Source organism: Malurus melanocephalus, unplaced genomic scaffold (genome assembly GCF_030028575.1).
Source record: "Malurus melanocephalus ecotype Western Australia unplaced genomic scaffold, MMel_1.1 scaffold_437, whole genome shotgun sequence".
Taxonomy (NCBI): Eukaryota; Metazoa; Chordata; class Aves; order Passeriformes; family Maluridae; genus Malurus; species Malurus melanocephalus.
This window is the reverse complement of record NW_026623669.1, coordinates 480,098-505,941: the sequence shown is the minus strand read 5'-3', so window position 1 is coordinate 505,941 and position 25,844 is coordinate 480,098. Positions and strand designations below refer to the sequence as shown.

Genomic DNA, 25,844 nt, shown 5'->3' with positions numbered 1-25,844 from the left:
AGGGCAATTTTGGATGGACAGAGAGCACTACCTGWTTCTGTTCCTCTGGTTTATAGAAATCACTGTCCTGCATTAGTCACTGTAGTCTCCAAGTGCTTTTTTAGTTGCTCAGCAATTGAACGCATGACACTTCTTGTAGGGCTTTTTCCATGTTTGTTTGGGGTTTAGACGTTTTTTTCACATGGGATTGTTGTATGATGCAGCATTTTGTACRTGATAACACAGTGAGCTGTTGGAGAAGGAACTGACAAAGAAGTGCATCTTCCACCAGGAGCAGCAGTGAGGGTAGAATTTAGTGTCTGGAGAAGTACCTTTTGCATTCTTAAATGCTACAAAAGCAGTGTCTGCAGAACTGCATTACAAAAGGTAGTTTTAGGTACTTTCTACTGTCTCTCAGAGGAACAGGTATCAAACGGATGTCTGGAAGGGGACGACTTATGCCTGCCATTGGGGCCCTCAAAGCCAAGAGATGGCTTTTTTCCCCCAAGTTTTATTTTGCCAAAGGGGATGAATTAGAAGTGTGTTGTTTTGGAGTTGARTCATACATAAACCTGTATTTACAGGTGCTTTTCTTTCTTTCTCCTCCAGGAAGGAGGTAATCACTCATATGACTTCAGGAAATAGGTGTCAGAGAACGACTGTAAAAAAAAAAGAAAACATTTCCTTTAAGAGTATTCTTTGTGCCATATAYTTAAAGAAAAAGCATGGCTTTTTAACCAAAATAGGTTTTTCTCCATGGCTGGGTTACTACACAATGAAAAGGAGAAAAAACATTACAACATACATGCTTACTAAACAGTGAGAATTTTACACCCTACTACAAAATTAGAAAGAGAAGTGAAATACATGCAGTCTGGCTTCACAGATGACTTTAACAAGTAACTTCCTTACAGCTGTAATTTGTGAAGGTTTTGCAAGTAATTTCCTACTCCTGAACAGAGAATATGTTTTGATTTTAATTTCAAGCTGAAAATGATAAATCTGAGTCCCAACTATGAGACCGTTTTAAGGAACTACTATAAAACTACTTCTGTAATTTTCAGTTTTTTGAATATGAAAATTATATAACAAAATATATAACAAAATAATATTTTTTTTTGTTATATTTTGAATATAACAAAATCTATTTCCCGGCCTGCGCACTAATCYCAGAATCAGGAACACAGAAGTAATCAAGTGAGTAAAAGTAAGCCTTTTACACAGATGGCAGGTTTTGTAACTTGCTTTGAAGAGCAAACTAATTTGCTGTAGAAACCATGKTTTGTGTATAATTAATGGTATTTTTGGCCATTTTKGGGGGATCTGTTTGCTAAGTTTATTGTTTAGCATCCATGGTTTTGGATTTGTGGTTATGCCTGTGTCACTACACCCTACACATGACAGTATTCACACAGTGTGAATATGCAAAATGAAAYGTGTGAACAATACAGTGATAAATGATTCTTCAATTCCCCCCACAGTTTGACACATGTATCCAAGCATATTTACATACACATGTAAATACCCTGTTTGATCATTTAGCAAAGGGAAAGGAAATGAGGATGCTTAAATGGTAGTTTGATGCAAACCTGAAATGTTCACAATCTTTGAGTGCAGATGTGTTTTAAAGAATTTGTTAAAAATTGGTGTAGTAGTGAGAACTCTGATAAAAGTAATGAACAACCCTGAACAGACTAGTGAAAAAGGGTATTTCATAGGACAATACAGTTTCTTCCTATGTTATACTAAAATTTGTTTAAACTAATTATAATAGAAGGTAAACAAAAATGCCAGTAATCATTAGCTAAGCTGTCATGTAGGGAGTCCTAACACAGACTGGACTTTCACAATCCCATCAAGTGATGGTGTCACTCCTGAGGCTGAGGCTTTGTCACTCCTGAGGCTGAGAAATTTTGCAGGTCCAACTACACCTGACCCTGACGAATTGCTGAAACTTAACAATATAAGGATTTGTCATCTATTTCAGTAGAATTATTTTCCTTCTTTTCTTGTTCCCCTATCCACAGAGATCTTGATGAGGTGTGTCTTAATATATGCACTAAGCACCACCAGTGTAGTACACTACTCTCCTCAACTTTTAAGTGGTCTAGATATTAGTGGTATATTAGGTAGTTACTTTTGGGAGGCATCAGAACATTTTTATTTTGGAGTTTCTTTCCTTTTCCTGCTTGGAAGAAATTTTCAGTGTCACTGCAGCATGTTTACATGTAGAGTTTTCCACACCGCAAACTGGGAAGTCACATCAAACATGAAAAACAAACTAGTAGGGGGCGTAATACTACAGAAACTTTCTTAGAGAGGAAAGACTAGACATTATAGAAGAAAACATGCTGCACTTGACTATATTTCAAAATCACCAGGTAATCTTTACACYGCACATTCAAGAAAAACAAAGCAATGTACCCAGCGAGATAATTTGTAGTTCTGAAATGGCCTAGATTTTGTTTCCTGTGAGATGATGTTGTAGGTAATGGGCATACTCTTTCCTTCTGCAGAATAAAAAACTATGCATCACGACATAGAAAGGGCACGAGCAAGATTGTCCTTAAGAGTTACATTTTGACAGTACCAAATTGCTAGCTGACAGGTAACAGCCTGCTTTGAAAGCACTGAACGTCATGAGCATGAGCCTGCTGGCAGTCAGAGACTCATCATCTATCAAACKTTTATGTGGCTTTATAGTTCTCCCCTGTCCCAACTTGTGTTCTTCCTTTGTCTAAGAGACAACCCGGTTCATGAGCTTTCAGGTGAGGCATTACTTAACTTGGCATGGACAAGAAAAGAAAGAACAAGCTCGTTACACAGGAAGTAACAGAAAAGTGTGCATTTCRTAAGTCAGAAATGTGCAACAAATCCCAGGAGGTGGGACAGAAGTAGCACACACACTTTTCTTAAGAAACAACCGTGCATTTTTTCATCGGCCCAGCTAACACACGCACTACTGTGCAGCCAGACCGCAGCAAAGACGCACTGCTTGTTTACCAGGGCTGAACAAGGCCAGATCTGTCCCTCACTCTCGCTGGTCCCATGCCCTTTGCCTCACTGCGGTCCAGGTTTCGCCTCACCGCGGCTCCTACAGACAGAGACTTGTAAGAGACAAGAAGCCCTGGGTGCCCACACCGACTGTCGAGCAGGCAGCGGGGGCAAAGAGCAGCGCTTCTCGCGCCGACAAAACCCTGACGCCCTCTCTAGCGCCCACAGAGCCTGACAGAATTCCAGGTGAGTTTCGATCACGCTCTCAAGCACATGTGTGACTCTTGGGGATGGTCCTGTGCAGAGACAGGAGTTGGACTCGATGATCCAAGTGTGCCCGTCGCCCCTTCGAACTCAAGAGTATGCCGTGATTCCGTGACGAGAGGGCTGCCGCCTCCACGGGCGAGTCGCGCCGTGGCCCGCGGCCGCACGCTGTCCCAGGGCCGAGGGACACCCCGCCCTGCGCGGCACCCGAAAGCTCGGAGCGGAGCGGAGCGGAGCGGGCGCGCCTCGCCGGGGGGAGCGCGGCGGAACCCGCCCCGCCCGCAGCCGCGCGATGACGTGAGCGGCGGGAGCGCCGCCCAGCCGGAGGCAGCGGCAGCGGCAGAGCGCGGCTGGGCGCGGAGCTGCCGCCGCGTCCCCGGCCGGCGCCGCCGTGCATGGGGAGGGAGCGGGCGGGACGCTGCCTGCGCGCCGCGCTGCACAGCCGCCGCGGTGAGTGGGGCCGGCAGCGCCCGCCCGCCGGCGGGGCCGTGGGGGTGGCTGGGTGGCGGCTGCACCGCCGTGTCCCGCGCCCCGTCCCGCGGGTGGGGGCTCCCGCTGGCGGGCAGGGCAGGGCGGGCGCTCGGGGGGGGCGGCCCTGCCCGCCGGGCGCTGTGAGCGGGGCACCGCGCCGCTTCCTCCCCCTCGGTAAACAGCGCTCCCGGGGGCCGGGCCGGGGCCGACCTGGGCGGCGGGGAAGCTGCGAGTGTGGGTGCCGCGCCTCTTCGGTGGAGGTGCTGTGTGTTGCGGGAGAACTTCCTCGAGAATACTTATTTGTGCCGTTAAAAAAAAAAAAAAAAATTCGCAGAAGGAGGGCGAGCAGTCACGGAACCACATTTGTAGTTTTTCTCTATATGTCTTTGTAGAATTGCTTCTGCGTGGGGAAATACTCGGTTAGTTGTGGGATGTGAGTTAATGGATTTAATTAATTTTCAGAAGTTTTTTTTTTTTAAGAAAATAATTGCAGATAAAACCTAAGATTTTTTTTGTGGCTGAAATCTATAGAGCTTGATTGTGGCCTTGTCTTCAAATTCTCACTTCTGCAGTCAGTGACAGGTGAGAAAATGACGCTCTCCCTTGGTCGTTCATAAATTGTTTTATGCTGAAAAACGTTGACTGTAGTCCTTTTGGTTACTGGACAGAAGGAAGCCTAATTAGGGAGGTTGTAATGGCTATTTACAGTTTTGAGTGTGATTTTGCACTTGAGATTAGTTGTTTAAGGGTCCGTGTTTCTGACATCTTAGCTTTGTAAAGCTTACCAATTTGTTATCTACTTCCTCATTTTTCTGTTGTTAGTTAAATTTAATGTATATATAATTTAGGTGAGAAAGATGTATTTCTTAAATTTCTTTTTATGGAAAGTCAGTATTGACAGAACACTGTAGAGAGATTCTGTGCACTCTTAAATGTATTTTGGATCACTTACATGGATTAACTTTCTTTTCCATCCCTGCTTCTCAGTCTTCCTTGTAACTGATGTGGGGGTAATACTGCAGTGTTGTTCTTTGGGCATGCCAATTAATCTTCCTTTCTTAGGGTTGGTGGCAGTAATTTGAGGATTCAGTAGGACTACAGTAACCACTACTGTCTTCTGCTTGATGAGAAAGCATCCCAAGTRACTTATATGGTGTAAATCTAGAATTTTGAATTAAACAACTTCAGTACTATTGTATGAAATAACAGGGTTTTAAAGCAGTGGTGCACTTTCCAGAGAAGGCTTACATTTGAGCTATTTACAGAGATTTTAATTTTTGTAAGAGCCAACAACTGCAGCGGTTGCTGCTGGGAGGGGAAGTTGTAATGAGCAAGAAGTACATGGAATGCAGAATATGGTCCAACATCGTTGTTGGTTGAATCAGAGTGACTGGAACTGCGGAATGGAAAACGAAAGGAGGCTGCTACTGCTTTTTACATGTGGGTGTTCAGAGTGACAATTAGGCTGATAAAAAGTTGAAATCTCTGTAGAATAACCATTTCCAAACCATGTGGAGGTAATGTTATGCATGACCACAAAATACTACTAAAAAGTGAGTGTTAGTATCATGTTGTACTGGCAGTGGCATCTGCTTTCTGAAGTTAGAAGAAAAGCAGTTGCTGAACTGAGATTGTTGATTTACCATTGGTGTCTTTTTATCTCAGCTCTGGGGCATTTTTGCAGTATGATGGTAATTATGTAAACAAAAACTATGYGACGATGCTTGCAGTTACAAGAAATAACCTCAGATCTCATCTGAAAGAGCCTTAAAAAGGAAATAAAATTCAGAAATGTAGTAGTATTAAACACAGAGAGTAGTAATTGTGTTCATTTTGAATAGAAGAGTATCAAATGTCACAAAACTTGTAATTAATGTAGTTGACCATTAAAACTAAGTAATTAATGTAGTAGACCATGCAATAGTAAAGCAAGTATTTGTTCTAAAAAAATTGCATTCTAAAAAAAACAGCTGGAAGAAGGCAAAATCTGGTGGCTTTGTTTTAGCAAAGTAACTGGAACTTAGAGTAGGAGGTTGAATTACATGACCTGTGAGGTTCCTTTCAACCCAAATTATCCTGTGCTAGTGCTCCTATGCTCTTACAGGCTAGCATTTTTGTTTTAACATTCCCACTACTTTTTACCTGGGCTTGCATACAAATGTTACCACTGTCATTAGGCAGTACGCAGTTACATATTTCCTTTTGATTTAACAGAGCTGCTATTTCAAAGCCTCTCACCCTGGCTGTGCACCGATTCTGGTGGGTTCCTTACGTATTCGTACATCCCATGGGGTTCTCAGCAGGAGCCCAGTGAGATGACTAATATGAGTAATACTAGCATGATCTGAGTCAACATTTGAGCTCATGCTTACGTTTGTATTTCTCTAACTTGTTTCAGATACCATTTCTTTATCAGAAGGTGAATGAGAAGCTTTCTTGAATTTCTGAATATGAGATTTAGCATATTATTCCGTAAAATAGATCTATCTTCATGGAGATGTGAAAAACGGTACAAAAATGTGAATATACAAAGAAGCTTCTTTATAGTAGTTCTTCTGAAGGAACTGTTACCCAGTTTTATTTGCCTCATACAAATAGATGCTTTTTGCTGCATGCTGTGTTCATTTAGAGAGTACATTGTATCTCTCACTTAAATGGGTTGTATGCCTCTCAGTACAGTGAGAGCTACCGACAAGTGTAAGGTAGGTTGTCATTGTCATTTGCAACCTGCAAGATGCTCAGAGAAACACAGTGATGCCTCACTCAGATGTTAAGCTCTGTGGGTTATGCAGTACTGGATGCAGAGAGGTCTGGTTCACATGGACAGTGATAACCCCCATGTGTTATGTGGAGCGACTTGCCTAGAAGGCAGTTGTCCATCTAATTCTGGTTATGTAGTTACTGTATCACACAGTCAAAGCTAAATCTTTAAATCTGATTTGCAGGGAAAAAAAAATCCAATCTGGTGCAGGCAACTATTGATTTAAAATCAATAAAAGCATTGTTCTTTTATGAGGTAAGTTGTCTCTGCATCTGTCTTTGGCAATGATTCCCACAACAGTATTACCTGGTGCCTTTTGCTGTTAGTAGATTGCATTTTAATCATGGTTGCACATTTCCTTTTATTAGGTAGGGAGGCATTAGCTCTTGATGCTTTGATTTTCTGTCTTCTTGGCTTTCTTCTGGTGWGGTTGTTTTTTTTGCGGAGGTCGGGGGAGGGGGTATATATGTGTGTGTGTATTTTCTTTTTTCTTAGAGTCTTTAGTACTTGTTTATAGCTCATATGAATCAATGAATTGATTCTGTTTTTTTTCTGGTTTTTGTGGTGCCATGAAAGACAATATTCCAGGTGAGTTGAGAATGTTTTCAATCCCTTCCCTCTTTTCATTGGAGCGCTTTGTTTCTTGTCTCACGCGTGCCTGTATTTAGCAGAGATTCTGTTGAGCTGCACATCCTGTGAATGGTTGTTTTGCTCATCTGCTTACATTTGGTTTAAAATTTAATGTCATGTGGGATTAAGTGCAAGTTATTCTTTCAGGAGTTTATAATTTTGTATTTGTTGACATCAGTTGTTACCTGTCTTCTGTTTTTCTTTGTTTGGCTAGCTCTCCATTTTGATCCTGCTCGTCTCATGTAGACCAGTTATCACCGAAGTTCTTTTCAGGCTAGGACTTTGAAAATGCTATATACTTGCATAAATGTATATGGTGTGGTATTTCTTGCTCTGCCAGCATCCCCAGATGCAGGTGTGGGACCTTTTCTGGTATTTACCCCAATTCTTGATCTGTGTGTTGTTCATGGTGTGGTTTTTATTTGACAGTCCAGTGGAGCTGGTTTAGCTGGTTTTACATTTATCATTCTGCTTATGTGCTTCAGCAGCTGCAATAGCTTGCACGACTTAAGAAAGTCTTTTACAGGTGTGTTGAGTAAATGGATTTATTATACATATTCATAGTGTTGTGATTAAAGTTATTTGCATGTATAATTAAAAATTTAAAAACACTTTCTTACGTGTCTTCATTGGTCACAAGGATTTTTCTTTTTGTAGCATTTAATGACAGTGGCTGTCAAATCAGTTTAAATCTGCTTGTGAGGCCTTTTTTCTTTTTTTTTTTTTTTTTTTTTTTTTTTTTTTTTTTTTTTTTTTTTTTTTTTTTTTTTTTTGCCTAGTCTACATCATCCTGTTTACCACAAATAATGCAAGAATTTTGAGGGATTATTTTGTGGGGGCAGATAATATCTTAGAAGAATAATGTTAGTGCACAGGTCTAGTATGCTTTAAATGAATACTAATGATCTCTGCTATCCATTTGTCTTGCTTTATTACTAGGATTTCATAGTTATGACCAAAATGTTCATCAGTATTCGACATGTCACACCACTGGCTGCAGCTTGGATTTCTAGCAGAGTCCAGTATTTCTAAAGTAAATTGATAATATCCAATCTTGATACATAAATACAAGGTAAGTTTGGTACCTGTATTTATCAAACAGTTTTTAGAGGCCTCAGTTATGCAAGTGCATTTAGATTGGGAGGCCTTTTAACTTCAGCATAAAATTACAGGATTACTTGTATRGATTCCGTTATGGAGATATGGCTGCAGGTGGTGTCTGAGTTATGTGTCAGGTAAAATTTGACTATGAGACTAATGGAAGAGCATTTGAGGACAAAGACCAATGGAGGAAAAAAAGCCCCATTAATTCTTAATGGAAGAGAGGTTTATAAATTGTGGAGAGGGAATTATAAACCATGAAGTCACGGAGATCTAAGAGTATGATGGAGTAGTATCATGATCTGTATTAACTATACTCTTAAACTGTCTCTGGTTCTCAAGRCTTCTTTTTCTTCAGCCTCTCACAAACATTGGTATTTATTACTCCCTCAGTTGTGTAAACACAGTAGTTTTTTGTAGGGCTAAGCTGTAAACTGTGTCACAAGTGACCTAAGTGAAAATTAATTTTTTTGTCTCATGTGGAACAAGTGGTGCGAGGGAAAGGGAACAGACAGGGTAACTTCTTAAACTGGCTTGCAGTGTCAGAGAAAATGTTGTGTAACCACATCCTGGATAACCCCGAAGATGGACTGAGCTACGAGAGAAGTGTTGGGTTCCCAATGGAATTGGAGGGCACTGGATTGCACAAGACCCAGATCCTCAGCTGTGGGCAGTAAAGCATGTGTCAATCCAACAGCTGGCTCCCAAAAGACTGAGACTTTGGAACTACTCTTACAACTGTGTAAATAGGTGCATGGTTATCTTTTAATTGCTGTGTATCTGGGTCTTCATAAACCTTTGTAACTATGCTTTCTGTCAGGGAGCTTGTGAAAAAGTACTTCTRGTTGCTTTTCTCCTAAATTGTTTACTTCAGTGAAAGGGGATTTCAAGGTAGTTGGCTAGCATTAGGGCATTCTATTCCTATAGGTCTTTTGGTTCCCTAATACTTGAAGCTCAGCACACTAAAATGTTCTTTTGGATATTGAAAAGATGATAGAATTTTACTGAATTTCAGTATTTTCAGAGTATTTGAGAAGCATACTTGTGGAAGTTGGGGAGACACGTTAGACTTAAATTTGTGATAACAAGCATGCAAAACTGTTAGTAGAATGTACAGGTCCACTGTACTTTGTTACTTTGCTATGCAAAGTGGATGTAAAAATGATGTAAAAATGATCTGGAAACTTCACTTTTTGGTGTGCATTGGTAGACCTAAAGGCAGTGTGATGAAATAGATGGGCATCAAAGTGGAGAATAAATAAACCAAGGGATGTATTAGGTTGAGGTTTAACAAGATATCAATCAAAACTAAATGAATTTGAAACTATGTCTGCAATACAGACACATGTAGGTGTACCTGAATTCATATTTCAGCAGCTGGGAGCCCAAGCAGGGTAAATGTACAGGACACAGAAAGTTTCACATTGCCTTTGCTACCCAAGCTGGTTCAGGTGTATTTGAGGCATTTAGAAGGATATCTTTAGACTGCAGCAGCCTTAAGCCATGCCATAATTTTCCTGGGCTTTGTTATTTTTCCAAAGAGTTCTGCCACTTGCTCAGATTGCTAGCTTATTGTCCTGGTTTCAGCCAGGACAGAGTTAATTTTTCTGCAGTAGTGTCAGGGGGTGGATCCTAGAGTCATCTGGAAGTGTCTGTGTTATTATTCTTTACCATGCATCTCATTGATGCTGTCAGAACTAGGGAACTCTCACTTCTGGAAAGAAGGGTGTGGCTTCGAGTTGAGAAAAGGTGTGATGCGTGAGGGGAACCTGGGGTCCTTGGGGAGCATTTTGCATGTAAAAATCACCCTCTTTTGTACACTTTTACTATTAATACTGTTGCTGTTACTGTCTGTTTTCTTATCTCATGGCTGTTTGCAGTAAATTGTTGTTATCTGAACCCATAATCTTTTTYTTGTCTCTTTCACTGGAGCACGGATGGGGAGGGATCAGCTAGGATTTGTTTTTAGTGGGAGTACTAAATTGGGAATGCCATTCCTAAACCATGATACTTATCAATATTTTGCCAGTGAACTCACAATACTGAGTTTTAATCTCACTTKGGAATACTAAAATGTTTTTACTTTGTTTTCTGTAAAAGATGGTAGTATTTGTTTATTTTGTGGTGGTTCTGTGAGTTTTGTCACATAATTTTTTTGAACTCTTGACCATGAGGTAAATATTTTTGTGTAGGTTAGTAATACGTGATGTCTCTTTTTGTAGTTTAAGTTGTTATGCGGTTGTGCAGTTGTGATGTGGTTATGCAATTGTGATGTGGTTGTGCAGTTGTTATGACTATGCAGGGTGGGGAAATAATATTTCTTAGACTTTTCAGAAGCATATTTGAAGTTTGTCAGGACCTGATTTACAGCAAATTAACTGCATGCCATAATGTGTTAGAAGGCATCATCTGCCCAGTGACTTGCAATAGCTTGTGGACTGCTCAACCAAATTCTGTAGAAGGTCTTTGAGCAGCTTTATATTTCAATTACTTGAAGCCATTCTTGGAGAAATAGAAAAGCTTTACTTTTGAACAGCACTTGATGCTTTCTGCTCATCAAACCACTTTGCTCCTTCTCCTGCATCTGTAGTAGGTCCTGGATGAGCAACCAATACTAAATTGCTGCAGTGTAGCTGAAGTGTTTTTGACTGAAAATACCTAAGGGGAAGTGACCTTGGGTGCCCTTTATCATACAGTTAATGGTTTAAATATCCACAAASCCAGGAAAACTGATGGTCCTCTGTCATGCTGAGGAGATGTACAGAACGAAAACAAGATCATATTGTCCCTGATCTTCAGTGGACAGGCAGTTAGCAGAGGAGAAAAAGGTTTCTTTAAATTACTGTTTGTTTTAAAGAAGGTCATTTGGAGATTGTAATTACAATTTTGCTAAAGCCTGAATTTAGTCAAATATTGTAACTTCTGGTTGAACAGAGATACTGCATGTAAAGAACCACAGAATAATATGTGAGGAGGGGACCTCAGTTCATTTCTGTTCCCAAGTTCTTCATAAATCAGAGTCAGTAAGGAGGTCATAACGGATACAAAAGCTATATCCAGGCAGGTTGTACAAACTCTAAGGATAGAGGCAACACTGACTGCTGGGCCATCCTCTGAATGTCAGACTTTATATYGTCTCTGATCATTTTGTTTTGCAATTTGCTCTTGTTGTCTCTTGTCCTGTAAACAGCCTGGCTCCACCTTCTGAATGACTTCCATGCTGGTATTGGGGACTGCTGCGAGGCTGCCCCAGTCCCCTGGATGTGGAACAGGCTCTGCTCTGTGCTGCAGCCCCCCGCTGTCCTAGAGGTATCCACTGTGAACTTGTTGGCCAGTTTTTTTCTGTGTTAGGTAGTTGGATAGGCCTGGACTCAGAATTCAAAATTCAGCTAAGATCTGAATATTGGCCGAGGACAATAGATGGCCAAAGACATTCCAGCAATCAGACTGGGAACATATTCCTGCCTCAGTTTGTGTAAAAATAACTGTAAGATGAACTATGTTTGGTTTAAACCCTTGAAGGATATTGTGACTAGAAACAGGCTGTTCAGCTCATGTAATTACTGAGCTTTTATTCTTTAATGAACTGCACAGTTTGAAAAATAGAATGTGTTTTGATAAATTTATTTGTTTATGTAGCATGTCTTTGTAAGTATTGTATTTAATAATGTCAACTGTATTTTTTTTCCAAAGTTTCACATGCTTTTGCTACCTTTCAATTTCAGAAATGAAGTATGCGAGCAGAAAGGTAAAAATTACTATAGTTGAAAACTGTAGCCAATGTGCTTTTAAGCATAATGTAATTTATTAAAATTCAGAGTCTGGATTAAGCTCATTAAGTTCCATCTCTTCTTACATAAAAATGCACCATAATGTGTCTTGTTTAATTAAAAACATTAGTGCAAAGAACTGTTTGGCTGCTTCAGTGATTAAACGTGTGGAACAACAGTTTAAAAAGTAAACGTGCAACATGGGTGGTTTATATTAAATATTCTCTTTGATTTCAGTCATACTTAAGATATTTTAATATAATTTGAATGAATCAATTTGTCTGGCCATTAGATTGCTGAGTATTTAATTATATATTGCTTGCATATAACACGTTTTTATATTTGGGAGATTGTGTTAGTTTGGTTTTTTCCTTTTTTAAATTCACTTTGRTTCGTTAAGATTCATGGACTGGAACTTCTGAAATGTTATGGTCCTTTGTTTTTGTCAGGTCGTTAAACTTCAGCCAGTTGAGACCAATGCATTCTGTTTTGCTGGAATGAATGTCTTCTAGAACTAGTTACGAGGGTGTGCCAGTACATTTGGTCCTTCCATCAAACTGGATGATACAAGCTCACAAGTCAGGTTAGCCTTTCTTAACAGCTGCTCTGTGATCTCATTGCTTACCAATAAAGTTAATTGCAGAATGCAAGTTTCTTCCCCTGAGGAACTTAAATATATCATGGATCAGCATGCCTTTTTTTTGCATAATTTAATGATGTCTAAATTTGTTTAATGAGAACTGTTATTACTTATGCCGGAAATTCTTGTGTTTCTTACTAAGATTTGCTCTGGTACTTGAGGAGTTAGTATATATGTAATGTTAGAAGACTTGCCTTCTGTTTCCACTTCTTTTTGGTTTCCATTGCTATTTAAATTTCATGTTGCTGCTTCTTCTCAAATTAAAATAACCTAAATGATTAGGGTGTTTTATTGTTTATTTAATATTAGTTCAAAAGGGTAAAGAAGAAATTTTAAGAAATCCCATTATTAAGCAAAATATCATCTTAATTGCTTCCCCTGTTAGAGAGAAGTATCTATTCAGAGGTAGTAAACATACATGAATTATTACTGTGGTATTATGGGTTGAAAACAATCTGAACTTATTTCCAGTTAAAAAGAAAGTCTAATTTCTCCTCTAATAGTTAATTCTTTGCAATACATTACAGTGATTCTAGAATACTTACCTGTTTTTTTGGTGCAGTCTTTCTCACCTAGACATAATTTCCAGTTACTCACTGAGCCTTTAGAGAAAGAAACTATGCAAACAAAATTGATGGACATCCTCTTGCTGTCATGGAGATGAGATGGGAAATCATTGTCACTGATGGCACTTGAAAGAGAAGAAAGAGCAACTAAGGGAAAAAAAAACAATATTAAAGCTTTCTTGATAAAGGCAYACAAGATGCAGCAACAAGGTTAAATGGGCTTATAGGCTCGTTTGGTAAGCTTACACAGCAGGTAGTAGGAAAAAGGTTTGTTTAAATTGTAAAAGTGAATTTCTATTAGGAATGATGCACACACAAAGATAGCTATTTTGAACCTACAAGTAAAAGAAGACACTCTTAGTCAAAGACAGTGGGGGGAGAGTGTACCTTACTGTTTCTAAATGGTTTTATTTCTAGTGTTGTAAGAAAATGAATTTTYGTCTTTTACTACAACACCAAAATACTGCTGCATTCCTTTCACACACTAGTGAAGCATGAGGTGAATTTACAGGCAGAAACAGGAACTCAGTAGGATTCTGGAAATAAAATGGGCTTRAAATAAGGAGAGAGCAGGAATGTAAACAGCTTTGTCACATCATCYTTCCAGATGCCTCTCTGTTCATTACCTTCTTACCATCTTTTTTTCTTTCAGAACTTTCCTGTCATGTTCAACATATGTCCTGTTCTGGCTTTGTTGCTTTCTTGCATTCCTTCCTCTGGTCCCATTAATAAAACAGCCATTCGCTGATCTGCCCTGACTCAAGTAGGTTTTAAGATTGCTTTCAGATCTTGACAGTAGTCAAGGTCTTGACCTACTTGGAATCAAACTTCATGGCCCAAATCTAGCCAAGTGTATTGCCTTTCAGTTTACATTACTAAAATAACCTTTTGTCTTTCTGGATATGTTGCCCTCAGACTTGCTAGAGCAAACTCCCCAGTCAAGTTTTGAATGCCTCCAGAGAGAAAATGGGAAGAAAATAAAATAACAAAAAAGCACTTTGCAGCACATTTAATATGACTATGTTTACAAGCTGGGCTAAGTGATATTAAAATTAGCTGGGAGGTTGGGAAATTGATTTTCAGTTGAAGAACTGTTGCCGGTTTTGAAGAAGAAATTAGTTTTGATTTGCTAGTGGAAGAAACAAACTGCTTATGAAAAACAGGTTGTGAAAATACTTAGGTCTTTTAGTCTCAGTGGGCAAAGGTGTGGTATTTTGATTAGAATTTCTTTTGAAGTGTGAGGAAGGAGAAATTATCAATGTCTTTGTCTGGAAGGAAAAGAGAAACAGGCAGGTTGTTTGGTGGTATACTGGATGAGAACTGATRTTTAGTCTGAATACAAGGATAATGGTAGGGAATCAAAATGTAGAACAAATGAGGGAAAGCAAATGCAGATGACAGGTAATTAAGAAGGTGCAGGAAACCATGGAATCTGGGTTGGTTAGAGTACGATGCTAATAATGCTSAGCTTGTGGGTTCAGTCCCCACACAGGCCATTCACTGAAGACTTGGGCTCAGTAATCCTTGTGGRTCCTGTCCAACTTGGAGTATTTTGGGATTCTTGAAGTTAAAACTGTCCTTGCCTCTGGCTGTGAAGTGTCACAAATGTGAACTGAGTGTTCTGCGGAGGTGTGGATGGATGAGTGTTTCTGTATGGAAATGCAGACAGATGCAAGTACTTGTGTGTGCCTTTTAACTTTAACTGTTACTGCAGTAGTAACTGTTGGAAAGTACAGTGCAATGCCAAATTTCAGTGAAGCTGATGTGTTGAGAGTAGAGAGGTCCTTTGTGATAAGACTTTGGAAATGTTCTTTTATAACCTCAGTATAGAAGATTAATACAGGAAAAGATTGATGCTGGTAGGTGTTTGAAGTGTGTGCAAGTGCTCTGTGCAAGTGTCTTGCTCACTTTTGATTCATTATGGTTGAGGGCCAGACACTCTGGCTGTATGTGAACTTTAAGGATTTCGTAATTTATACTAAAATTTTCTCTAAACAAGTGTTTATTTCCCCAGAAAATGTTGTATCTTACACATGTGTTTGCACAGATTCCTTACTTCTTTTTCATCTGTACCATTTCACCTCTTGAGTTTCTTGACAGAGGARTAAGCAGAAATACGTATTTCAGGCTGTAGTCTGTTCATTATTTAGGCCATGTGATGGAGTAAAGTAGCAACTTAATAAACCTTTTATTTATGACACCTCTATTTACTGGCACAGATCATCGACAGAATTTGCAATTGTAATTTGTGATCTCTGCTCTCCTTTTGTTCCTACATACCTTTATTTTAAAATTTTGTTTTATCTCTGTTATGTAATGGCCCTTTTGAAGTCAGTTAAACRTGGGATCGCAGTACTAATTCACTGAGTGGATTGCTGGTGCATTGCAACACAATATAACTGTTTTTTCACTGAAACAATTATATACCCATTAGTTCACGGCTATAAATGCAGTGTTTACTGCAAAATGTTACGCAATCTATTGGTTTTATGAGAGGAAATATTTAGTAGCAAATCATTGCAGACATATATATGCATTAGTCATTCTATATTTTAAATTATGACAYGCCTCTGTTTTATGGAATATTGGAGTCAACTCTAGGTAATTATTAGCATTTTGTATGCTTTCAAAATGTGGTAGAACATTTCAAATGTATTGTTGCTAATGCTGCTGTTTCTGCTAGTTTCAAAACATTTGAAAAGTACTCGCTGTGTTTCACAAGTAGATCAAAGTGCTACTGTTGGACTAGTTCACACAAAGTCTGGCTTTAGTAAATCTCATTATATGATTACAGCCATACTTAAAGTGTTAAATTCTGTGTACAAGTAATGAAACAAATGGCAGGTCAACTGTGGATTACACAGACTGTATGTGGGAGTGTCAGTTTGTTAAGTTGTCTGTCTTTTCAATTTTGTCCTTGTAACCTGAAAATCCTAGTTGACTTAAGAACGTCATGTTTGCTGGCAAGACTACTATGATAACTAGACCATTTATTTGGAACAGATGTGTGATCTCTAGACTCAGTAATAGCAGCACATGATTTGACATCTGCAATGGTGTGTTCCTTTCACACAAAAAATAGAAGATGAAAAAAACCCTTTATGTAATTTTCAGTTCACTAATAGTGCTGGAACTAATGGCTGTAAGACTGTAATCTAAACTTAATCWCAGGCAGAAACGAAGTAATTTGCAGTGCAGAAATAAGTAAAAATTGGCAGTTTTTCTTTGTGGCGAGATGACCCTTAGTGATTACATGAAAARGAGTTTTCTAGAACATTTTCCTAGACAYATTTCCTTATATGTTCCAGAGTTTGTATAATTTTTTAAGTGAAGTTCTTTCCCTATTAGAAGTCATTCTTCGATTGTTGCCTGTTTGCAGATAATCCTATCTTGCAGAGTTCAGTTGTCACATAAATAACCTGATCAATAATTTCTACTWTAAATGGATTATTTAAAATACTGACTTGACAGCCGTTACACAAGAAGACACGGAAGATTATCAACTCCGAAAGGAACTTGTATGCTCTTGAGTGATAAGGAAGTGAAAAACTAGGGAGAGCTGGCTCTTTTGTCTTCTACCAATAGGAAAAAAAMCCCAAATCTCTCAAAAGGGCAGAACAAGTTCCAYTGAGGAGCCCAGCTGCTAGGAAAGGAAGGAGGAAATAGGAAATGGAGAATGCCCAGAATAAATAAAGGAAAAGGAATCTAAAATAGGGAACTTTTACAAAATGCRGAATAGAGCAGGTATATGGAGTAAAGTGGAAAGAAGAAAAGCAGGTTTCTTTTTCCCCTCCTTTTTTTTGTTCTTTTGTCTTTTTAAGGGCAGGGAGAGGGTCAGGATGTATAAAAGAGAAGGGAGGAAGAAAACCAGGGAAAAAGTGGAAGGGAATTTATCTGCCAGCATAATTATAGTGCTGCTGTACTAAAGGCTCAGCTTGAAAAAYATTTTGAGGTTTTATAGGACCAGTACAGGCAGTGTATTTGCATTTGTGTGGTAGTGGGAAAAATATTTAACTGCTTGCTCAAGTCAAGCTACCACATTGGAAAAGCTCATGAAATGCAGTGCCAATAACTGGGGGAGTCCTCAGCAGCTGAGCAAAGGCTGTACAGAAGGGACTGATTAGAGAGCAACTGGAGCTCARGGAAGACAGTTGAACTACATAAAGGACTTCTTTGGATCTGTAAAAGGAATAAGATATAATGACATTTCTTCTGTTTTCATGATAGTGAAAACCACACTTGTTTCAATAACTTGTTGGGCAGTTACCAGTTGAACTCTGGTGTGTGAAGCCTTTGGCTGCCTGGCTGTACCTCCCATATTAGTGACCAGGCAGAAGTTTCCCACTCAGTCTCTCAGTCAGAAACACATAAAAGCAGAGTGGAAAGGAAGACACCATACAAATGTTTCTGGGTTTGCTTGCTTATAGTGTGGAATTGTTGGTAGGTGAGGTAGACAGCATYAATAGGAAGGGGTTTGGTGAGGCTGGGGTGAGAAGGTATGTGAAACTTACTGTCCCTCTTACCAACACCTCCTGCATACAAGCCTGATAAGAGGAATGAGGTCCTTGACCAGAAAACTCTGTGAAGAGAGAGGTCTTAAAASTTTGGAGTACTTACATGTTATTCTATGCTGAAGGCCTAGCAGACACATTCCTGAGGGGCTCCACAAGATGGGTTTTTCAGTGCTGCAGTGATGCTCTGTTGGCTGAGTTAAAGGACGACTTAATTAACATAACTTAAGTAAAATAGATGAAGAATGCCAGTAGGTTTTATTTGTTATTGTTTTATTTCTAGTACTGCTGCTGCAGTGAGAAGGGATGRGCATTAAGCTGACAAAGTCATTGCATGTAGTTATACAATATTGTTACATTACTTGAAGTGATTCAGCGAAATACTGTTTTAGAGATGCAGCATATAGGTGGCTTTCATCAAAGCACAGAATCTGTAATTTGATTCCATTCAGTATAAAGTAAGATCCATAAAATATGAAGAACAAATGAATAACCATWACTGCATATGTGTTTACAGCTGTTGAAGTGTTTTTTAAAGAAATGCCTTGTAGTGCTTTTGCAGAGGATTTGCRTCTGGATCAAGTTTTCTTTTGTTCCTATGTATTTAAAAATAACCAGATGCCTATATGCAAAAGATTCAGTATGATCACTAGAAACCTGTCTTCTGCTCTTTTGGGACTCAAGYTGAAATTTACATTAGGTTAATATGCATAAAGCAAGTCAAAAGCGCTATGTTAGACTCCCTAATCTAAATGAGCTGCAACTTAATTTGATTTTTAATTTTTTTTTTCTGTCAGGATTCAAATACTGTTTTACTTCTTGGGTTCTCAGTCATAGCCTTATGAAATCAACAAAATTAATTTGAATTAAACTATTTTTATTTTGAGCTATGTGGACATGATAAACATTTGAGTAATATGTGACTCAGCTAGTAGTTTAATAAATCTAAGCAGGTTTTATGTGCATTATCGTTTTATTTAGGTAGATTTCTGTATTATTGCTGAGGTAATTAAGTTACTAAAAGGTCATGGTTTTAGATAAAATAACAGATGCAGCGTTTTGGAGGCAACCACCCTTTAGCACCCGCTGGGTTTGTTACTTTGACAATATTCTGTGTAGCAGGTCCTGTTTATTGTTCAAGCCTTGATTTAACAAGCTTCTATATCCCAGAATTGTCTTGCAATGTAAGTTAAGTGTTGAGAAGACATATGGGAAACTCCCGTATGAATTCCCGCTTGAAACTTCAAAAGATAACAGAGAACTAGGGGCTGGAGGACATAGGGTAGACAGCATGAAAGAGCTTATAGTCCTTGCTTGCATTCATTGGCAGACTAGGTTGCAGAGACAGAGAAATACTTAATTTTAGTTGYGAAGGGAAGAAAAGCCTTTAATCGCCAAACATTTTGCTACTAGGAGCATCTCTTCCTTGCTAAAATGGGTTCCTTAAATTTTGKTTTTTTTTTAAATTGATGTTACTTTCTTGCTGGCTGATGTTATCATCCTGCAATGTATTCTGGTTTAAAAAAAAAGAAATTTTGAATCCTTTTATATCTTTATGTACATATAAGTATCTGTAGATGTTAATAGATAGATATTTCTATAAACAGAGACTGTTTATTTTCAGGAATCAATCTGCATCTGTGTGTTAATTTTTTCTCCCCATTTATAGATTGAGTTTATGGGTCATTGATAATACTTGGAGTAAAATATTACTTTCTCTCATGTAGTCTAGCAAAGTCTATTGTAGAGTATTATGGAACAGCTTTCAAGTKTCAGTAAGAGGTTCTGTCATTTTAAAGTTTGGTCTGCAGTCCTCAGGGGAAAAAAGATCATGTTAGCCCAAAGAAAGTTTAAAACKGAACCAGGTACTTTGTGTATGTTTTTGTTGCATAGCAAAGTTCCTATATAAGAGTAGAATTTTGGGTTGCTGTTCTTTCATGTGCAAGTCTCTTTTAATTGTTTTGCAGACTTGTGCAAGTTAGAAACTGTTCCAGCAAGTTTAGTGATTGTCAAATACGTACAACTTCAACAGAGGTGGCAAATGTTTATTAATGATAGTTTTATTGTTTGATGTAGTCCTGAATTTTTCCAATTTTATGATTGCAATTTGTTGTCTAGATACTCTTCAAATTAGAATAATCCTAAATAAATTCAGATACTATAGAACCATACCCCTTTTTTTGGATTTCAGCCAGGTTATACATAAGGTCTCCGCCTATGATGACTAAGTCCTCCATATATTTAAAGTATATAAGTAGAACTGAAGGTGCATAATGTTTGTTATAAGTGTGTATGTATGAAGAACACATAATCTGATCTGTATATATAGGTGGTGCTTGTAAGATATGTTTAGTGCTCAGTTATATTGAAAATTTGAGTTGAATTCAGCTCTCACTATACCARTAGTTGCTGTAATTATTGCTTTTCAGGGCATGTTCAGTTATTTTCTAAGTGTAGCCTGCATTTTTCTTGAGCATCCAACTTAACATTTGTATTGCTAAAATGTATTTATTTTCAAAGAAAGTTTTATTTGAAAGGCCAGTAATTTTGTCTGATTGTGCATTCCAGTTCAAAGCTTCTCAATACTAGATGATTCCAACTTTGGCATGCTGGAGTAAGTTCAGTGAAATACCGCCMAAGAGGAATATGGCTGGAGTACATCATGTACTGTGGGCTGAGGGAATTGTGCATTTTCATTTTGAGAAGTCTGAGGAGACATCTGTTTGTTGTCTTCGACTACCTGATGGGAGGCTRTAAAAATATCCAGCTGGACTTTTTTTGTGAAGGTACATGGTGTTTGGAAGAGAGACAACAATCACAAGGAGCATGGGAAATTTTAGTTAGATCTTAAGGAACTTTTTTTTTTATCAGGGGGATGGTCAAACACTGGAACAAGCTGTTCACACGGGTTGTGAAATACCCATCTCTGAACATGGTAAGAATTTTGCTAGATAGGCTTTGACCCTGTTGTAATTTGATCCTGCTTTGAGCAGAGGTGATGGACCAAATAACCACCACAAGTTGCTCACAACTATATTAATCTACAAATTTTTATTATTTTTATTATTATTACTATGCTACTCTTTTGTCACTTTCACATGTAATAGTTGTGACTTCCAGTTTTGTTGCTATATAAAAACTGTGTGTTGTTTCACACCAAAGGATATGTTTGCTTGAATTGCACCTGTGTATGAATAATCATAACACTAGGGTAAATAATCTTGCTTGGTTTTGATTGCCTTTTGATTATTACTTTGATATTCTAATTAGTATATATAACAGCCTCTCTAAATGTGGGTTTTTTTCTTGTTTCTCGAAGTAGAATGCAGTGGGATATTAAGTCTAAATCCCTGCAAATGTCTGCTGAAGCTGTGCAGATATTTGTGGTTAATTGAAATGCCTTACAATGTAGAAAGTCTGCTCATGGCTTTTTTTTTTGTATGAAACCTTTTATTTTCAGATTTTCCTTGAGTATCTTTTTTAAGCAAATGCAAGTTTCCAGCCACAAACCAGCTTTTTATTAACTGCTGATTTTTCTGTAAATTTAGAGAAACTTCGATTTTCATTGAAGTTATATTTTCAAGTTGGTRTATGACAGAGTGAGGCATGTTTCCGTCCATCTCTCTGCATCTGTGCTAGCAATCCTGTGTTTCTGGAGTGAAAAACATGCARATAACTGATTTGCGGAAAACTTTAAAATAGTCCTAACTGAAATTGGATTGCTGAATGTTGTCACAGTACAAAAACAAGTGCTGACATAAGGGAGTAAGTAGGAGTACCAGGTGAAAGGGAGAGTGAAACTTCAACTTTCCAGAATTTCACAGGTTTAAGCTAGTGTGAAACCACTGTACTCAAAAACTAGACTGCATTACCCTTCATATTTACATTTTGCATTACYCTGAGTAAATTTGGTATTGGAGTTAATTACAGTAGTCTTAGGTTTGGGTGATGATAAAATAGTAGTGTGTCTGGTTTTATAGACATTCAGAATTAGCTGAACTGCAGCTGTCTCTTACAGGTAAATCTGCAAGGAAATGCCCTTGGTTCACTGAATGTATATTTTTTTGGCGTGTTTATAGAATAGGTATCTTTCAATGTTTCTCTATTTTTTAATGAGATTTAAATTGTTAAATGTATCTGTTTGTATACTGAAAAGCTAGCATATAGAAGAGTTAATCAGGAACAAATCTTTAAAGTTGAGAATTGAAGTGGGGTTCCTTTGGACTTCATAAATTGCATGTTGATCCCTGATGCATTTGGTTTTGCAGTAATTTTAACACTTGCCTCTGCTGTTTCCACAACTTTGCCAACAGCTCAGATATTTCAGTAAACACAGTAAATTGTGTTGATGTTTTCAAGAGACCAACTTTGATTTAAGAACGTTCTCAGAACTCTTTSTGACTGCATTCTTCTCACACGTTTCCAGGAGGCCTACCACTTGTACATGAGAATTGAACTGATGTGTTTGTGTGAGTTCAGTTCTCTTGTGGTCTATCAATTTGCATTTGTACCACATTGTTAATTGAATGCTGCCTCTACGGCTGTTGCAGATGGTCTGTGTTCACTGGTGCCCCATTTGGGATCCAGCCTTTTTAGCTCAGGCAGCTCTCCTCTGCTGGTCAGCCTGTATAATCAGTTATGTCTCAATAAAAGATAAAAGCACTGCCAGGATGTTTCCTTTAGTGTTCGCCTGTCTTTTCCTACATGTAGGTCAGGAGGCCTCACTGGAGAAGGTCAGTTGCCTTCCTTTTTGAGTCCTTTGAAGTTCTCCAAATAATTAAGTTAGGTGGTCTGTCTCACCCCATGTGTTCCAGCGTGAGTTGTCCTTGCTGAATGGATTYGCAGTCCTCTCTGATTTTGCTGCCATATTCTGTGTCTTCCCTGAGAGTGAAATGGCCTGCTTGCTTTCTTTTCCTTTCTTACCCTGTTTACCCAGTTATCTTAGGATGATGGAATTGTTATTTTATAATGACTTGACTGTCTTAGGTCACGCAATGACTGCTCATGTAGGAATTTTTCTTCTTGTCTGAAAATACATCTCAGATGTGCTGCTTTGAGATCGATTCCGTTCCGTGGAAGTTCACTTCATTTGTGGCCGATTATGATTCTCAGTCACCTAAGTTAGTAACTTACTCTGATTCCCTTCTACTTGTGAATCACAGAAGAAAAGTGCTAGTAGGGTGGGAGAAGAAAACTGTAGAAAGTGACAAGAAAAGATGGAGAAGGGAAACGTTAGAATGAAAAGAGGAAATTACATGGAAATGAGGAATGATGTGTGTTCCTAAAGTTAGTCATTTGGATGGGGGAAAAGAAAGTCAGAATTTCTAACTTAACACCATGTGATTTCTAACCATATTATCATTTATATATGTTGTCTCAATGATTTAACTCTGCAAAGGTACATCTTTGCTAAAATATAAATGCGAACAGTATAATAATCTATACATTTTTATTTGAACATTTAAGGCGATTAACATCTGTTTTTGTTCTGAGCATGTATGAACTGCTAGCACCTTGATAAATTTCTGTTTTCTACCAACAATGCTTTTCTACTTTTTTTTTTTCCTTTCATACTGTTGAAACAAAGACTTTCAACACCATGGAGCATTCAGTTCTAATTTTTAAGGCAAATGATGATTACTGGCCTAATCTGAGCACTAATAAGTTTTCAAATATATTTTCTTTCCTGATTACAAAGAATGAAGACTGGGAAACATAAGAGCTAACATACTCCTACTGGGATACTTCTATTTGGTGTGGTGGATTCAGCATTTTCATCCATTTTTCTGATACAGAAGAATTGCAACATTTGGCAAACTAAGCTTACATTTATAATAAAAGTAAACAAATGGACAAAAGATGCACAGTTAAGTACATTGAATGGCACTTAACTGATTTTGATTATCTGCCTTTATAATGTTAATGACATAATTGGTAGCATTTTAAAAGAAAAAAACTTACTAATATTTTTGAAACAAAATCAAATAGGTTATTTAGTTTTCACTAATTTCACTTATTGTCAGGTAGTGTATAAATTAGTTTGTACTGCCTCATCACGCCATGACTACAGTGAATATCTAAACATTCCCAATTCCAATGTTTGTTGGTTTGTTTCAAAATTATTAATACATTCATTTCTGTAAGTACAAACACAATTAACATTCTACTGGGTTTATACCAACTACTTGGAAGAAAATTAATTGTACCCCAGCCAAAACCAGCACACAGTTAAAGCTCTTTCCTTGTTACATTTTGCTGGTCTTGACAGGTGCCTAAATGCTGCTTTAGGATTTTGGCAGCAACATGGAAATCATGCTGCTGGGAAAAGGATTAAAGATACAGGTGATGTGTTGAAGTTAAATAGAGAAAGAGTCACATGTGAGACCCTCAAATAAACATTTTTGATGTAGAAGGTCTGACTCTTCTAAAACAGGGAAACAGGGAAACTAGTAGAWTGTGTGAATGCAATCCATGCAAATGATCACAGAGCAATATGTCTCAATCACAGATGAGAGATTTTCTGAAGATACAGGAACATAACATAGTCTTGAATTTGATATTAACTACTGCAGTAGTTGTACTGTAAGGAGCCTGATTAACAAACAAGCACTTTTGTCATTTTCATAGAGTCACAGAATCATTAAGGCTGGAAAAGATCTCTAAGATTGAGTCCAACCATTAACCCAGCGTGCTCACCACCATGTGACATCACTGTGTGCCAATCTACATGCCTTTTGAACATTTTCAGGGTGGTGATTCCACCACCTTCATGGGCCAGTGCCTGACTATCCTTTCAGGGAAGAAATTTTTCCCAATATCCAGTCTAAACCTCCCCAAGCACCACTTGTGGCCATTTCCTCTTGTCCTGTCAGTTGCCACCTGGAAGAATATACCAAACCCCACTTCACTACACCCTCCTTTCAGGTAGTTGTGGAGAGAAGAGTTGTTGTTTTCAGGTGTGTCTTGTGAAGCCCATAAAGATGATTTGTTTATTCATCTTGGCTTAAAATCTTGGATTGCTGTGAACCTACCCTGGGGAAGTACTGTTGTAGGCTTGTTCTACTCCTGAGCTCTTTTCTGGGCACTTATTCTTGGCCATTGTTAGAAGAGCTTCATCTGTCTTTAGTCTCATCCTGTCTGGCTGTTCAGAAACAAGTGACCCAGCAAATGGCCTGGAAAAAATGTACCAAGAGAGATTTAACTCTCAAAATCAGATTGCCTGTTGTAGTTTAGGTGCAGAATAAATACAAGTAAAAAATTGTTCCGTGGGCAGTTAGAAAGGAAAACTGGTCTGAAATCATACAATGTCTTAAACATTGACATAGCTGAGAAAAGACTCAGACTTCAAAGGATGTTTAAGGATGGGAGGGACCACAGTGGGTCCTCTGGTCCAGCCTCTCTGTTCAAGCAGGGACATTGCAGAGCACATAGCACAGGATTCTGTCCAAATAGTTTTTGAGTATCTCYAGTGAAGGAGGCTCCACAGCCTCTCCGGACAATCTGTTCCAGCGTGTGATCACCTGCACACTAAAGAAACTCATCCTTGTATCCAGGTGGAACTTCTGTTGCTGTTACAGTTAGTTTTCTTATTGCTTTTTCCAGTCACTTGTTCTTATCTCAACCTGTGGTTGTCACCTTTTGTGTCTCCAGTTCTCAATTCCATTCTGCCAGAAGATGGGAAGATCAACTGAGCTGTGTCTGGTTTGGGAGAGCACCTGTGGGGGCACTGAACTGGGGAATACCATTCCTTAACCACAACTAATGCTTAGAAAGGGAAAAGATGACTAAGTACCTCTAGTCAACTTTGTGTACATTAAGTCAAAACCACTCCAAAAAGCTGTAAATGTATTATCATAAATAAGTAAAAGAACCTTAATTGTTAAATTCTCTAGAGATATTTCAAAACAGGTGCCACAATTTGTTAGATAGCAGTTGGAGGAAAAGCAGGAAGGAATGCTTCATGCATCGTTCTAAAAGAAGCAGAACTGATAGACTAAGAAAGAAATGTTTCATAACTGGTGAGTGTGAAGAATTAAGCTTTCTTTTCATTGTTCAGTAGTTAGAGTGGAATGTAGAAGTTCCAGAAATACTAGTACTCCTTAACTGTAGAAGTGACAGTAGCAACTCAGAAAATTAGGACCAGGAGACATGAAAGAA

The 25,844-nt window shown here is 38.4% G+C and overlaps 1 protein-coding gene across 8 annotated transcripts in view; it reads left to right on the top strand.

Annotated features, from left to right (window-relative positions):
• The first annotated feature begins 3,576 nt into the window (after positions 1-3,576).
• Positions 3,577-25,844, top strand: part of JAK2 (Janus kinase 2) — an 86,630-nt gene continuing 64,362 nt past the window's right edge. For 2 of the 8 annotated variants that reach the window (XM_057380115.1, XM_057380120.1), the window contains exons 1-5: positions 4,240-7,625; positions 8,039-8,171; positions 11,391-11,509; positions 11,894-11,948; positions 12,420-12,553. The gene's annotated coding sequence lies outside the window, so the exon portion shown is untranslated. Of the gene's footprint in view, positions 3,688-4,239; positions 7,626-8,038; positions 8,172-11,390; positions 11,510-11,893; positions 11,949-12,419; positions 12,554-25,844 lie in introns of those variants that run through there. The other 6 variants (XM_057380121.1, XM_057380117.1, XM_057380118.1 and 3 more) reach the window with 6 other exon arrangements.